Here is a 13,921-nt window from a genome sequence, read left to right on the forward strand (position 1 = left end):
GGGATTCAGAGGAAACATATTTTCCCCTGAGGACAAAGAAATAGGATTCCCTGACAGGTTTGAGCTTTATGTTCTCCACAGAGTCAGGGGCTGCTGGGAGCTGATGTAGAGGTCAGAAATCTAGGCCAGGGCAAGTAGACAGCTGTTAGAACAGAAAGTATGAAAAGACATCCGTGCAGCGGCATGGCAGTGGCTCATGCTTATAATCCTAGCTACTCAAGGCTGACACTGGAGGATCAATCAAGATTCAAAGCTAGCCTGGACATACTCTTATCTCCAAAGAATCACCAAAAAGCTGGGGAGAAGAAATACGATAATTCAAATGTTAGAGCACCAAACTTGTGAAAACAAGCTAGGCTTTTCAAGCCTTGGTAAACACACACACACACACACACACACACACACACACACACACACACACACACACACACAAGCCATATGCATGCAAAATCAGAGATTTCTACACTGTAACCTTTGGGTATTCTCTACTTTTTTCCCCACTCAATCTGGTGGTTGTTGGCCTAGGAGTTCGATGCATCCAACACCACCTGACATCTATAATTTTGGGGAACACACTGGCTATAATGTCAGCCTTCCCCAATCCCATCCCTTGATTGGGTCATGGTCTATCCAGACCCTTTGGGGTTCCTTTTACAGACTCGCCAAGATCTTTAAAGAGGCATCACATGCTGGTCATTGGTGGCTCATGCCTGTCATCCTAGCTACTCAGGAAGGTGAGATCTGGCTTCCAAGCCAGCTCGGGTAGGAAAGTGTGTGAGACCCTTATCCTCGAAGAACCATCAGAAAACAAGAAGTGCCCCTGTGGCTCAAGTGGTAGAGTGCAAGCCTGGAGAAAAAGAGCTCAGGAACAACGCTCATGGACAACAACTACAAGGAGAGGCATTGCATGTTAGCTTTGGGATTGGCATGGGCCAAATACTGTAAATTTCAAGTGCACCAAGATAAAGCATTACCTCCTTTAGGCCTATGCTCCTCTATCTTGTCCAACCAATGGCCTTGGCCGAGCTTTGGGTCAAGAGGGCTCTGGCTTGATGGGAAGGTCCCATAGATGAAGATCCCAGACCAATTGCACTGGCTCCTTCCTCCCTGCTCACACTGCTGCTCCTGCTCTTTGCCATAGACCTTCTTCCTGAAGTCCATCCATGAGATCATTGACACCAACACAATGGTGAGTGGTCGGTCCAGCCTAACTCGGGGAAGTCAGAGGGGGAAGTCAGTTTGGTTCTAGGAACTTCTACCCTGGGTGTGGGCTGAGGCCACTGCTGACATTTATTTCATTCTGAGCCTTGCAGGGGTAGGGGAAAGTGTAGAAAAACATTGAGTCAGGTAAGATGGGAATCTGTAGGACCACTTGAGTCAGGGAGACTGTGGGACTCTGGGGGCCACTGTTCTTGGTACTCTTCTCTCAGACGTCCCTCTCCCTCTCTCATCCCTCAATACTAAAAGAGAAACTTTAAGTAAGGGTGTTGAAGAGGGGGCAGGGAAGTATTTTCGTGTGAGCCAGACTTGTGCTTCATATTCATCCTAACCCATAATTCCTATTTATCTGAGGATTGGCCATATGTGTTTAGGGGTGGGGGATCATCCTAGATGAGAATGTGGCTCAGTGATAGAGTGGTCACCTAGCAAGCCTGAAGCCCTGGGTTCGATTCCACAAAGAAAACCTGGAAGGGAGGTGTGGCTCAACTTGTAGACCACCAGTCTTGAACAAATAGAGCTCAAGGACAGTGGCCAGGCCCTGAGTTCAAGCCCTATAACTAGAAGAACAAATCTTTGTTGAGGCTTTATTTTCCCTTTGGAAATAATTTTTGCTTTGTGATAAACATAACATGGGCCTCTTCCCTGGCCACCAATGGGCCATTAGATGTCGCTGGAATTTGTGCCTCCTCACAGCAGCCTCTGCTCTACTCGGCCCACAGTTTACCCTTCCTAGTTCTGGTGGCTGCTGAGGATTTGGGGACTCAGCATGTCACATAGGGAGTCATCATCCCCATCAGTCTACAGGAAAAAGGGATGGAGCACTGCAAGCCTGAGTGCACCAACTGTGGTAGTTCTGGATGTGAGGATCTGCAGCAGGACATGCTCTGTGGGGGAGTCCTGTACAGGGCAGGGAGCCTTGACCTCTCCTCTTGCAGTTTCCACACTATCCTGAAGGTGCAATTCTTCAAAATCTTTCTGCGTCTCCCTCATTTTGACCACCCAGGAGACTGAGGCCTCTGAAGCAGCTGCACTGGTGGGGAGCTCAGCCTGTGTCAGCATCTGGAGCCCCCTGTGGGAGTGACAGCAGCTCTTGCAGCTATCTACTCTTCATCTTCTCCTAGGACAGCTGGCACATGCACTCGGCTTTCTCCTGACACAGCTGATCCAGAATGAACATTTGTCCTTTGCATGCCAGGAGGGATTCCAGGGCAGTGCGGATATGTGCTGACAGCTGGGTGCATCAATGGTGGAGGTCATCTGCAGGACTCTGGAAGTCCACCTCATCAGGAAGGTTGTGGATGAAGCAGATATTCTTGTCGGATACCCACATGTCCCACTTCCCATTCTCTCACATGTTATGGTGGCACCTCACGTGGCGGGGGACCTGTGGCTCTGGCTCTATCTGGCACTGAGCTGTCTGGGGAAGGGGGAAGGGGGAGTGGCTGCAGCAGTCAGGCAGGAGTTTCCCCCTGTGGATCTCAGCCTCTGAGAGTGCTAACAGAGCCACATTCCTCTCAGTTTGGGGGACATCTCCATCCTCTGCCATGTGCCCATTGAGGAGAGTCGCTTCCTCAGATTTTGTTTCTCCAGGGTTCACAGATTCCCTTTCCCCAGGGAAAGCCAGGAACCTCAGCTGGGCCTGCAGGTGCTTCCTCTGTGGACTGGTCACTTCCAGGCACTTGAAACTGTCCTGCCATTTGGGGGCACTACCTAGTCCCCCCAGTTGGTTGGACCCTGCACTTGTTTCAGCTGCTCCAACAGCTGAGTCTGCTTCTGCAGGTGCTACTGCAGTACCTACTACTTGGAGCACAGCTGCTCATTTGAAGTGATGTGATGCTCACAGGTGGCTTTGAGCTCCTGCAGCTAGGCCAGAGACTGCTCCTGCTGGTCCTGCAGCTCCCGAATCACTTGCCTCTCTCTCTCTCTCAGCCACCTCTTTCCATTTCTCTATCTTCTCTTCTGAGCAGTCCAGCTGTTCCCGCAGATGTTTCTTCACCTGCTGCTCTGAGTCCACGATGCTGGAGAAATCCTCCTTCTCACTGCTCACCCTGTGGAGAGCGTCCCGTAGCAAGGCCAGCTGTTCCTCCAGCTGTGGGTTGCACACACATGCACATCGTGGGGTCTCGGGGATCTCCTGCCGATCCTTGGTTTTCTTCTCTAGACTTCCCCCTTGCTCCTGCTTCTCCACAATCTGGAGATGGAGTCTCTGGTTTTCCTGGACCTAGATATGAAGTTGTTCCTCCAGGTATTTCAACTCCATCTGCATGAGGTAGGCGTGGGCCTGCAGTTGCTGCTCCTCCTGAGATGGACACTTGGGGGGCCATGGCTCTGCCTGCTTCCTTCTCAGTCCCCCCAGCTATTCTCTAGGTGCAGCACCTACCTCAATCCTCACTCCTTCTCCTCTGTCAGTGGGTTTACCTGCTCCGTCAACCACCAGGCCTCCTCCTTCTGCACGGACCTCTCGATGCTCAGGTTCTGCGAGAAGCTGTCTCTCTCCAGATTCACGGTCACCATTCAGCTCAGGTTGTCCTGAAGTCTCTTTAGTACCTCAAACACCTCCAGCACTTGTTGGAACTTGCAGATTCTGTTCTTCCTGTTGCTCCTCTATGTCCAGAGTGCTTCCAGCTTCTCCTAAAACTCTGTGTTCACTTGCTCCAGGTCATAGAAGCTACTGGGCTATTCCTTGAGCTGAAGTGTTACATCATTCAGCTGTTCAAACAACATTTCAATCTCCTTCTGTAAGTAGTAACCACAGAAGCCACCATCTCCAGCTCCCCCATGCAGTGCTCTGCGGCCTGTAGGCAGCTTGTGAGAGCTTCATGCTCCATTTCTCTGTCATCGGCCATGAGCTGCATGTGAGCTGGTGCTGATTATAAATCATTTTCTGCTGAAACCAACCTCTGTATGGGTAGCTTGTGGATGTCTAGCTCTGTTTTTGGTGCTTTGTGCACTTGGGCTACCCTCTCCTTCTCTTTCTCTTGTCAATCATGCAGGTCTGTCTTTTCCTGCTTCAGTGGTTGGATCTTGGCACAGAGCACCTGGTTTCTTCTTTTGCTGCAGTCCAGGGAAGGCACCACATATTGGTAGCACCTCTGCAGATTCTTGGTGGTATTGGGACACTTGACACTTGGACCCTTATGGCTGTGACTGTGACCAAAGGGAGGGGAGGCCTGTCGTAGGCATCACCTTTGACCAGATCCTCCATTGAATCACCCTCCCCAGTGGTGTTTGTCTTTGGGATTCTTCCCTTTTTTGTATTCTTTGTTTTCTTGAATGTTGAAGGTCTGACAGGAGGATTCTTCTGCTGGTGTTCTGGCAGTAGTTTGTTGCCTGCAGCTCTGTCTCAGAGTCTTGTTGTTTCAGGCATCTGAGTGCTGGGATGTTAAAGATGGGCTGGCCACATTCCCAGGCTCTGGGAAATCCTCTATTCTCCCACTCACTGACTAGGTCATCAATTTCCTATTGAACTCCAAATTCGACTTGAGACTCTTGCTTACCATTCAGTTACCTCTACTTTCCTCAACTGCTGGTAGTGGTGTCAACCAACAGACAGCCAGATGGCTGCACAGATTGTTGTGTATGTCTGTTTGTTGCCAGTCTTGGACATTGAACTCAGGATCTAGGCACAGTCCATGAGCTGCTTTTGCTCAAAGCTACCCCTCTACCACTGGAGACACATGGCTCTACTTCTGGCTTTGTTGACACTGAAGTTGGACAGGGGTCTCAAGTACTTTCCAGCCTAGGGTGACTTTGACCATGAATCTCCTTTCACAGCTTTGTAAGTATCATGGAGTACTGCTGAGAGCCACTGGTGCCTGCTTAATCATTGGTCTTGCTGATGTTCTTGGACAGACCGGAGAGTTCCCTATCTTTGGGTTCAAGTGGTGGATGCTGGAGCCCACAGTTTGAATCTTGGTCCCGCCACCTCCTAATGGCAGGAGATCCTAAGAAACTCATTTTTATCCATATGAATACCAATGGTATGTGATGTAGGTCATGACTGAATGGGCAGTTCTTGAATGATTCTAGGATAAAATTATATACAATTATATTCTAGGCTACTGATTGATTTTAATCAATACTTTATGAAGCATTTAAAAAATTACATTCATGAAAAGGAGACATAATGATATACCTAAGAATTTGTTGTCATATAGCATAGAGATGCCATTTTTTTTTCTGCCAGTACTGGGATTGCAACTCATGGTCTGGGTAACTCTGTTGCACTGTGTAGGAACGGGAAGCTTGCTTTCTTGAAGTCAAGAAGTTCAAGTCTGTTCCTTAGGCCTGAAATCGATCCCAACACTAGAAAACATCCAATTTGTGTCCATTTTAAGTATATGATTTATAGTTACATACATATATTGAGTCCATATTGCATTCAGTGTAGTTATTCATTTTACCTTTTGTTTTGGATTTGAACTCAGCATCTGGGTATCTCTGTGGCACTGTGGGTGAAGGGGAAGCTCACTGTCCTTAAAGACAATAAATTCAGACTAGTTCCCAGGGCCTGAAGTGAAGCCCCAGCATGGCAAAAATACACCTATGAGTTTAGTGAGTATGACATTTATTACCCTTATTCATTTAGTGTTATTAGACATATAACATTTCATTTATAACATCCTATCATACAGGATATATTTTCATATGAATTATACATCATATTGAGACCCAGGACATTTTTTCAGGAAAAAAAAAATGTGTGAAAAGTGGCTTCTTACTACATGAATAAATTTTTGGCAATGCTGGGGTTTCAATTCACGGCATAAAATGTCCAATCCATAAATGGGGTCTTAGCACACCAACCTCTGGCAAACTGAGCTGCCAGGAAGTTCTAACGACCTGTTACTTGTTATCAAGCCACAGTAGTGCCCTATATGTGTGTGTGTGTGTGTGTGTGTGTGTGTGTGTGTAGATTGCTGTATATATATGTATATGTAGAGAGAGAGAATGTGAGGATATTATTAAATTTTATATATATAGTTACCAATAATTAGTTATTAAGTTATGTCTCCATTTAATGAAGTATCATGGTTAAATATTTATAAAAGCATTAATTAAAAATTAATCAATATCCTTGCATTAGGGGAATCATAACATGGTGCTAGAAGGGAAGATATAAATCCAATGATTTTTGTGTGGCTTTCTAAAAAAGAATCATGAATTAACTGCAAATTTAATTACTGCTATAACATTCCATTAGCATTCATGTAAATAAGAATGAGTTTGTCACGATCTCCCTCCATTTGTGTGTGGCAGTCCTGGGATTCGAACTCCAGGCCTCAGAAGTTTACTTCGAATGCAAACCATTGGAATGACACTGAAGATTTCAGATTGTCACAATTAAAGAAAGAACAACAAGAAGAAAAGAAAGCCAGGTGTCAGTGGCTCCTGTATGTAATCCTAGCTCCTCAGGAGGCTGAGATGGAGAGAATGCCAATTTGAATTCAGACAGGGCAGGAAAGTCTGCAACACTCTTATTTCTAGGAGATCACAGGAAAATATCCCCATTGATTAGGGCTGTGGCTCAAGGGCAGAGCACTACTCTTGAGAAAGAAAGAGGAGATCAGGGATAGAGTCTAGTCTCTAGTCTCATATTTCAACCTGAGACCTGCCAAAGAAAATGAGAAGGCAGTAACTCCATGTCTCTGTGTATGTATGGCTGATGTACGGATGATATGCATTCAACAGGTTGCCCATGACCAGACCCCCAAACTGGGAAAGCTGGGACAAGCCCTCAGAGAGTACTAAGTCTGAGCCAGTAGCTTGAACAAAGCATCCTTCTCTGCCATTTAATAACTGAAAACCAGAAGGCTTGCCTTGGCTGGTGTATGTAACGGGTTCATTATGTTCTGGCTGAGGTGTCCAATTGGGACATCTTCCTAGGCTGTAAGAGTTGTGGAAGGTTCTGGCTCCATATTCCATATCCCTCTGTAGGACTTGAGCCTAGATCTCTGGGTCCTGGTGGCAATCACTCATTCATCATTCCTCCTTGTTAGTCTCACTCTGGTCCCAAATCCTGTCAAAGATATGAAATGGCCAGCGATTTCTGTGCTGAAAAGAGTATGCCAATAAATCCCACCCTCATAGTTCCTGTTAGAAGTAAGCCTTGGGCTGTGAATGTGGCTAAGTGGTAGAGTGCTTACCAAGCACAGTAGTTTTATTATCTTCATATATGTCATGATCTGTCTGTGTATGACAAAGGCTACTGTGAAAATAAAAAGACCCTTCGCAGCACTTATCATTTATATACCATCAATAGATATGAAGGTGCTTAAATATTACTGAAATTGCTTTGGAACAAATCATGTTCACTTTGACTATCGTGAAAAAGAAGAATTGGTTTCTCAGCACTTTAGGTAAGAACTTGATTGAAAGAAACAAAAGTAAAAGTGAGGAACAACTCAACACATACATTCAAATGAAACAAAACAACCTAAGAAAACAAATTAATTCAGCACTCAAGAACCTGCAGGAAATGCAAAGACTTAAAAAAATATCAGCTATGACAAGCTTATGAAAATCCTGACTACATGGGAGTCTCCTGTTGTGAGGATAGAGGTTAAAGCCCAGACTGGACAGAAATATCTGTACACAATGCCATGCACCTATTATTCTAAATTCCAGGAAGAATAACATAACATGGACTGAGCCCAAGGTCATATACAAGTATCTGAAAAATAATCAGGATTATTTAGGGCTGGGACATGACAAAGTGGTAAAAACAACCATTTAGGGGGCACACGACACTCAATTCAAACTCTAATACTTGGGTATTAAAGTAAAAAGCTATGAATTTAAACAATTGGAATAATTGTAAGATTTGAGTATTTTAGTGGAAAAATGCATGAGAGAGATAGAATGAACCCATGGTGCAATACTTTCAACTTAAGTGAAAATGTTTTATGGTACTTCAGACAAAACACTTACCTTGCAAATGAGCATGGTTTTGCATTTTGGTGATGGAAATACTTTACTTACACATATGTAAATTAAATAGATTTTATTTGGGTAGATTGTACTTCTTGAGCTAAGAGCCTGGATGATGTCCCTGAGATTTTTCTCTCAAGGCTACTACTCTATCACTTTGAGCCACAGTTCCAATTCTGATTTTCTGTTGGCTGTTTGGTGATAAGAGGCTCCTGGACATTCTTGCCCAGGATGGCTTCAAACCATGATCGTCAGATCTCAGCCTCCCGACTAACCAGGATTCCAGGCAATAGCCACCGATAGTTTTAATAATTTAGTAAACTGTACAGTTACTGTAGTTATTCATTATCATTATAACCTGTGTAATATATGTGTGTATGTATATATCAATGCATATGGGTAGAAATATTTTAACATATTTTTGTATCTACAGTAGATTTATGAAATCATCCATTATAAAATAAAATGGAAACAAAAGTTAATAAGGATCAAAACAAAGGAAATTATCACATATTTCTTGTTGTTGAATGGAATACGAATTGCGAGAATCCGTTTGGGAAAACCATCTCTACATTAACAAAATGGATAAGAGCTATTGATTCCAATCCATCTATTTGCCCATGTTGTGCAACCTCACACATGAGTGTCAAAATCAAAAAATACTTTTTGCCTTTGCTTTCAACTCACCTTTTATAATTTACGGATTAGATGAAGTAATCAAATAAAGATTAAAATAATGTTATGTGAGGGTATGAATAAGACCTGAAAATGATTTTAAATATGATAATAGCTAATTAAATTGCATATTTCTTACTTTTACTCTGTCATGTCCCTCATTCCCACATTAGGAAAGTATATAGAAGGTTTTCACTGAATTATATGTACAATTATGAAAAAAATGTATTGAAAAAATTTAGGCACAGTGTGGTTTTAGCTCATTGAGACCTGTAGGTGGAATTGTGTTCTTGAGGACTTGCAATACATTGTGATGAAGATGAAGGGAGGGATGTGCTTATTCTGGAAAACTGGCTAGGGGATTGCTCCCATAAAGGTAGTGATGAATTCTTCCAAAAGGTTACAGTAAAATCACTTTCACAAGCATGTTCACTGCTGTAGCCTAGTTACGGAAACACCCCAGATGCCCTTTGGAGGAATGATGGTTGGAGAAAGTGTGGGACATATACACAATTGGATTGCATCCATCCATTTTGACGACTGTTACATTATTTGTAAAGAAATGAATAGATCTAAAAATATATTAAGTGAACAAAGTCAGAGCCAGACACACAAAGGACCCATGTTCTGTCTCATATTTGGAAGCTAGAAATTTATACAAGTTTACACAAAAATGTTAGCCAAAGCATGCTATTTGCAGAGGAGTATTTCAAAGGTGTAATTTCTTATAAAATTGAACTTTACTCCAACAAAATGAATACCAGGAAACTATCACTTGGAAGATGTGAGTGGAAGTCAAAAGGAAGAAATAAAGAGAGTTATGGAGGAAGAGAGTGAAGGTATAATATTCAATGCAGATGTATGAAACTAGAAAAAATTAAAGTGGGGTGAGGTTTGGAAGGGTGTGGAAAAGTTATATGAAGATCCATTATATTAAAAAAATTGATTTGTTGAGTGGAAATACCCTTGTACAAGTATTTAAGATAATGAAAATATAATTAAAAAATGGTGACATCTGATCTTAAATTCTATTTCCATTTCTTTTAAAAATAAAATTATTTGCTCTATAATTTGATCAGAGGGATGGATTTTTTGGCTAGCTAGATCATTGCACATCTGTCTCTCTCCCTCTTATGGTTCTCATAGGTAATATGATTCCTCCATAATTATCCTAATTTATTTTGCTTTTATATTTTTAGTTGCATCATTTCACATTCTACTCTGTCATTTCCCAATTCATTTACATATAAGACATTATTTCCTATTTTCTCATTTCTAGAATAAGCTGCACATGAAGACACCACTGGTCCTCATTTTCAGTCTGTCCCTTTGAATACGGAGGAAAATCTTTCCTCTGCTCTCTACCAAATCCCTACTCTCCAGTTAGAATAATTTAGAATAGTAAAAATGAAAAAAAGAGAAAATAAATAATAGTGAAAAAATGATGCAGAAAATTCACCGGATTTTTCTGACTAATTCATGCAATGTGAACTATTGGGGAAATACATGGACAGCTCATCCTCACTGGCACTCAAATTCTCTGGTTAGGCAATTCTGATGAAATTGAGGAACAAGAGGAAAAAGTGAGAAATGTTATCAATTGCAAGAAAAAAAATGGTGAAGGATTCAAGCAAATTTCTTCTTTGCTGAAAAGAATCGCCTTACTACAGTGCAGAGACTACTTTCCAGAAAGGTCACTCATGTGAGTACTAGGGATAACGATGAGTATATCCCTCTTCATCGAGAAGCCTACAGTGGACACTTAGACATTGTCCATGAGTTGGTGGCTCAAAGCGGATATTCATGTAATAACTGTGAATGGCTGGACACCCCTGCACAGTACTTATACATGGAATATTACCATAGTGGCTTCTTTATTTCATCATGATGCAGACACCAATGGCCAAACTAAAGGCCTCTTGACCCCCTTGTATCTTGCTGCTGGGAATAGATATAGCAAAGATACGCTGGATCTCCTTCTATTTAACCATTATATCAAACCAGATCTGAAGCACAACTTGGAAGAAACTGCATTTGATCTTGCCAAAGGATAAGTATGTATCACTCCCTTTTTGAAGTTGTGGAAGGCTGTACAAATTGTTCTCCTAAGTCCTAATGGCTTGGGTAAGTTTCTTAAATTTCAAAATTGCCAGTCTGTCCCATCTGTTCATACAAAATATTTTCACAATACAAAGCAACAGCAATATCTTACTTTAAAAATTCATGGATTCCATGGTATTCTTCCAAGTGAATTGCCTGACTTTGATGTCAAAATATATTCGAGTTGTTTGTATACATCAATAATGATTTCTATATAGTTTGTGATTTTTTAAATCAGAAATAATTTGAACTTATCTGTTAAAATGAGTAGTAGAGAAACTAAAGATATTTCTGGTGCTTGTCTGAAAAAAGTATATTTTAAAATATTTAATATTCTGTTTGTATAATGTCCATAATCTATTTCTTTCTCTCCTAGATAAAATAGTTTGAATTCGACATTGTTTTATAATATATAGGTTCATTAATAAATGTGTCCTTTCAGATTGCTTTCCATATGGAAACAGTTTAAGATTCCTTTAATTCCTAGGTCCTTATAGAATTTTATTTCTTTGGGATAAAATGACAATGTTATCTTATTTCAAAAGTTTTATAAAGGTTATGTTATGTAAAGGCTTTTCTAAAAAGGTGAAGATTGAATATGCTGATGACAAAATATCTGTTTTTTCTACTATTTACATGTATTATTGCACTTGTATATTTGTAATCATCTTTTTAATAATGGTTTTTCATTTCTTGCATCTGAAGAATGAAAAATATGTAATACTTCACAAATTTTCATATCTTCCTTGTGCAAAAGCAATGTTAATCTCTGTATTGTAATTCGGGTAGACGAGCTGCTGAAGCATGTAGTATCCTGTAAATTTAAGTAGTTAATGATGCAATCTTAAGACAGGCATATATTCTAGATTACCTATTTGTAACAAGGAAACCTTATTGTTCCCATATTTGCTATTCATCTTATTTCTGTAAAATTCTGTGTATGGTGGAAAAAACTTATATTGTTTGTTCGATTGCTCACATTTGCAATTTTTGTCAATAACTATTTTAAGTCTTTTTCATTTGAAATTTGATCATACTTTAAAGCCTTTATAGCTACGTCCAAAGGTGATGGATTTTTAAGTACTTATTTATTAACTGATTTAGCTTTGTGGAAGTAATGGATTCAAAGTAAGCCATGCTTAAGAGCTATTTCTAAAATCCTGCAGCTTAAAATTTACCAAATGAGGTCTTACTGGCACAAATGTCTGCCTGACCCATTACCCTTGCTCCTTGTAGGAACAGACCAATCAGATCATCTTACCCTGACAGCATAAATTGTCTTATTGGAGCAAAACTAATCTTAGTTACAAATGATCATAGAGTGACGAACAGGTCAGACAAAGCTGGGCGCTGGTGGCTCATGCCTGTAATCCTAGCTACTCAGGAGGCTGAGATCTGAGGATCACAGTTCAAAGCCAGCCCAGGCAGGAAATACTGCGAAACTCTTATCTCCAATAAATGACCAGAAAACCGGAAGTGGTGCTGTAACTCAAGTGATAGAGCACTAGCCTTGAGCTGAAGAGCTGAGGGACAGCGCCCAGGCCCAGAGTTCAAGTCCCATGGCCGGCCAAAAAAAAAACAAGTGTTCAGACTAGAAGGTATTTTTTCAAAATATAATTGTTTATTACACCCTATCATTTCAAAAGTAGCTAAAGCCAAGAAGGTGAAAAAATTATTCATATGCATGATTACCTCATGTCCTGGCCTGTCTACCATCCAACCAGGCAGGAGCTTACACAACTGATTTTCTATCACAAAATATATTCTATAGCTCCAGGAGAAGTTCATATGTTTCTCCTCGTTATTAGGCCTTAAATTGGTAATGTTTTAATTACAGTGTTTCCTCTTGCCTCTAGGCTGTACATCTCTGAAGGGTAAAGCTTTAGTTCTAATTCTACCAAAAACTGATGTAGAGGTAATGGAATAATACTCTAAAACAGTTGTCTTTTATACCCTTACCACAACAGAACAATGCAAAACATTTTCTTATATTATATATAATTATATATTTTATATTCATATGTGCTGATTTTATATTTCACACAGTGAATCTTACTGGAATTAATTGATAATTTGACAGATTAATTGATATTTATTCCAATAAACATATTGGAATATAAATAATCAGGATTAGAATATATATTAGAATACAAAAAGTATCAATGCAATGTTTTCGGTATAAACTTGTGATACTTTCTAAGTGTTCTTGGTCTTCTGAATTCACATGGTAAAAAAAAAAAAACAATGTTGTTTTCCTCTAATCTATAAGGGATTTTACTCTGCTGCTCTGTTTATTGTTTTAACTCCCTAGTCCCAAACTGTTTTTCTCCATATTTCAGAAGCATTCCTACTGATTATACTCAAATTTTGCTGATATGATGTCTAAAAGGTATTATTCTTCTACAAGATCCACGGGTCCTAGGATCCCAGGTCCCACTTATCCACATCATCAGATAACTAGGGCAAGAGTTCTCACCTAGGCCCATGCAACATGCAAACAGAAAGTAATTGAAGATCCATCTCAATTTCTCATTTCCTACATTTCAGGGCCCCAATTCCTTGAAATGCAGGAATTAGCAGTAAGCAATTGGGAAATGCAAGGCAACTTAAAATGCAAGATGAGATCACAAAATGTGAAAGTACAGTAATTCAAACTTTCAATTTTCAGGTGACCATCCCATATGAGTGAAAAATACCACAAATGTCACAAGATTATTTGTAATACCCCTCTCCTAATGATTAATGAATGATGTCAGTCCAGCATCAGCAGGCCAAAAAATAGTTGCTGGAATGATAGATCCATAATTAGTCTACCAATGCTAGGAATACTTGTCATAGAGTTCAAATATAATTCAGAAAAAACATTAATTGAGAAGATCCTTAGTGTTTCAAAACACTGGTACTTCAGTAAAACTTGGTTCTGTAGTGTAAAAATGTTGTCATTCTCAAACAAATGATAACCTACATTTAATTTCCTGAAAGTATATTCCTTTTC

At 40.6% G+C, this 13,921-nt stretch overlaps 1 pseudogene; it reads right to left on the reverse strand.

Annotated features, from left to right (window-relative positions):
• Positions 1-11,635: 11,635 nt before the first annotated feature.
• Positions 11,636-11,732, reverse strand: LOC122127867 (annotated as a pseudogene).
• Between the last annotated feature and the right edge of the window lie 2,189 nt (positions 11,733-13,921).

This window comes from Dipodomys spectabilis, unplaced genomic scaffold (genome assembly GCF_019054845.1).
Source record: "Dipodomys spectabilis isolate Male_0828 unplaced genomic scaffold, ASM1905484v1 ptg000315l, whole genome shotgun sequence".
Taxonomy (NCBI): domain Eukaryota; kingdom Metazoa; phylum Chordata; class Mammalia; order Rodentia; family Heteromyidae; genus Dipodomys; species Dipodomys spectabilis.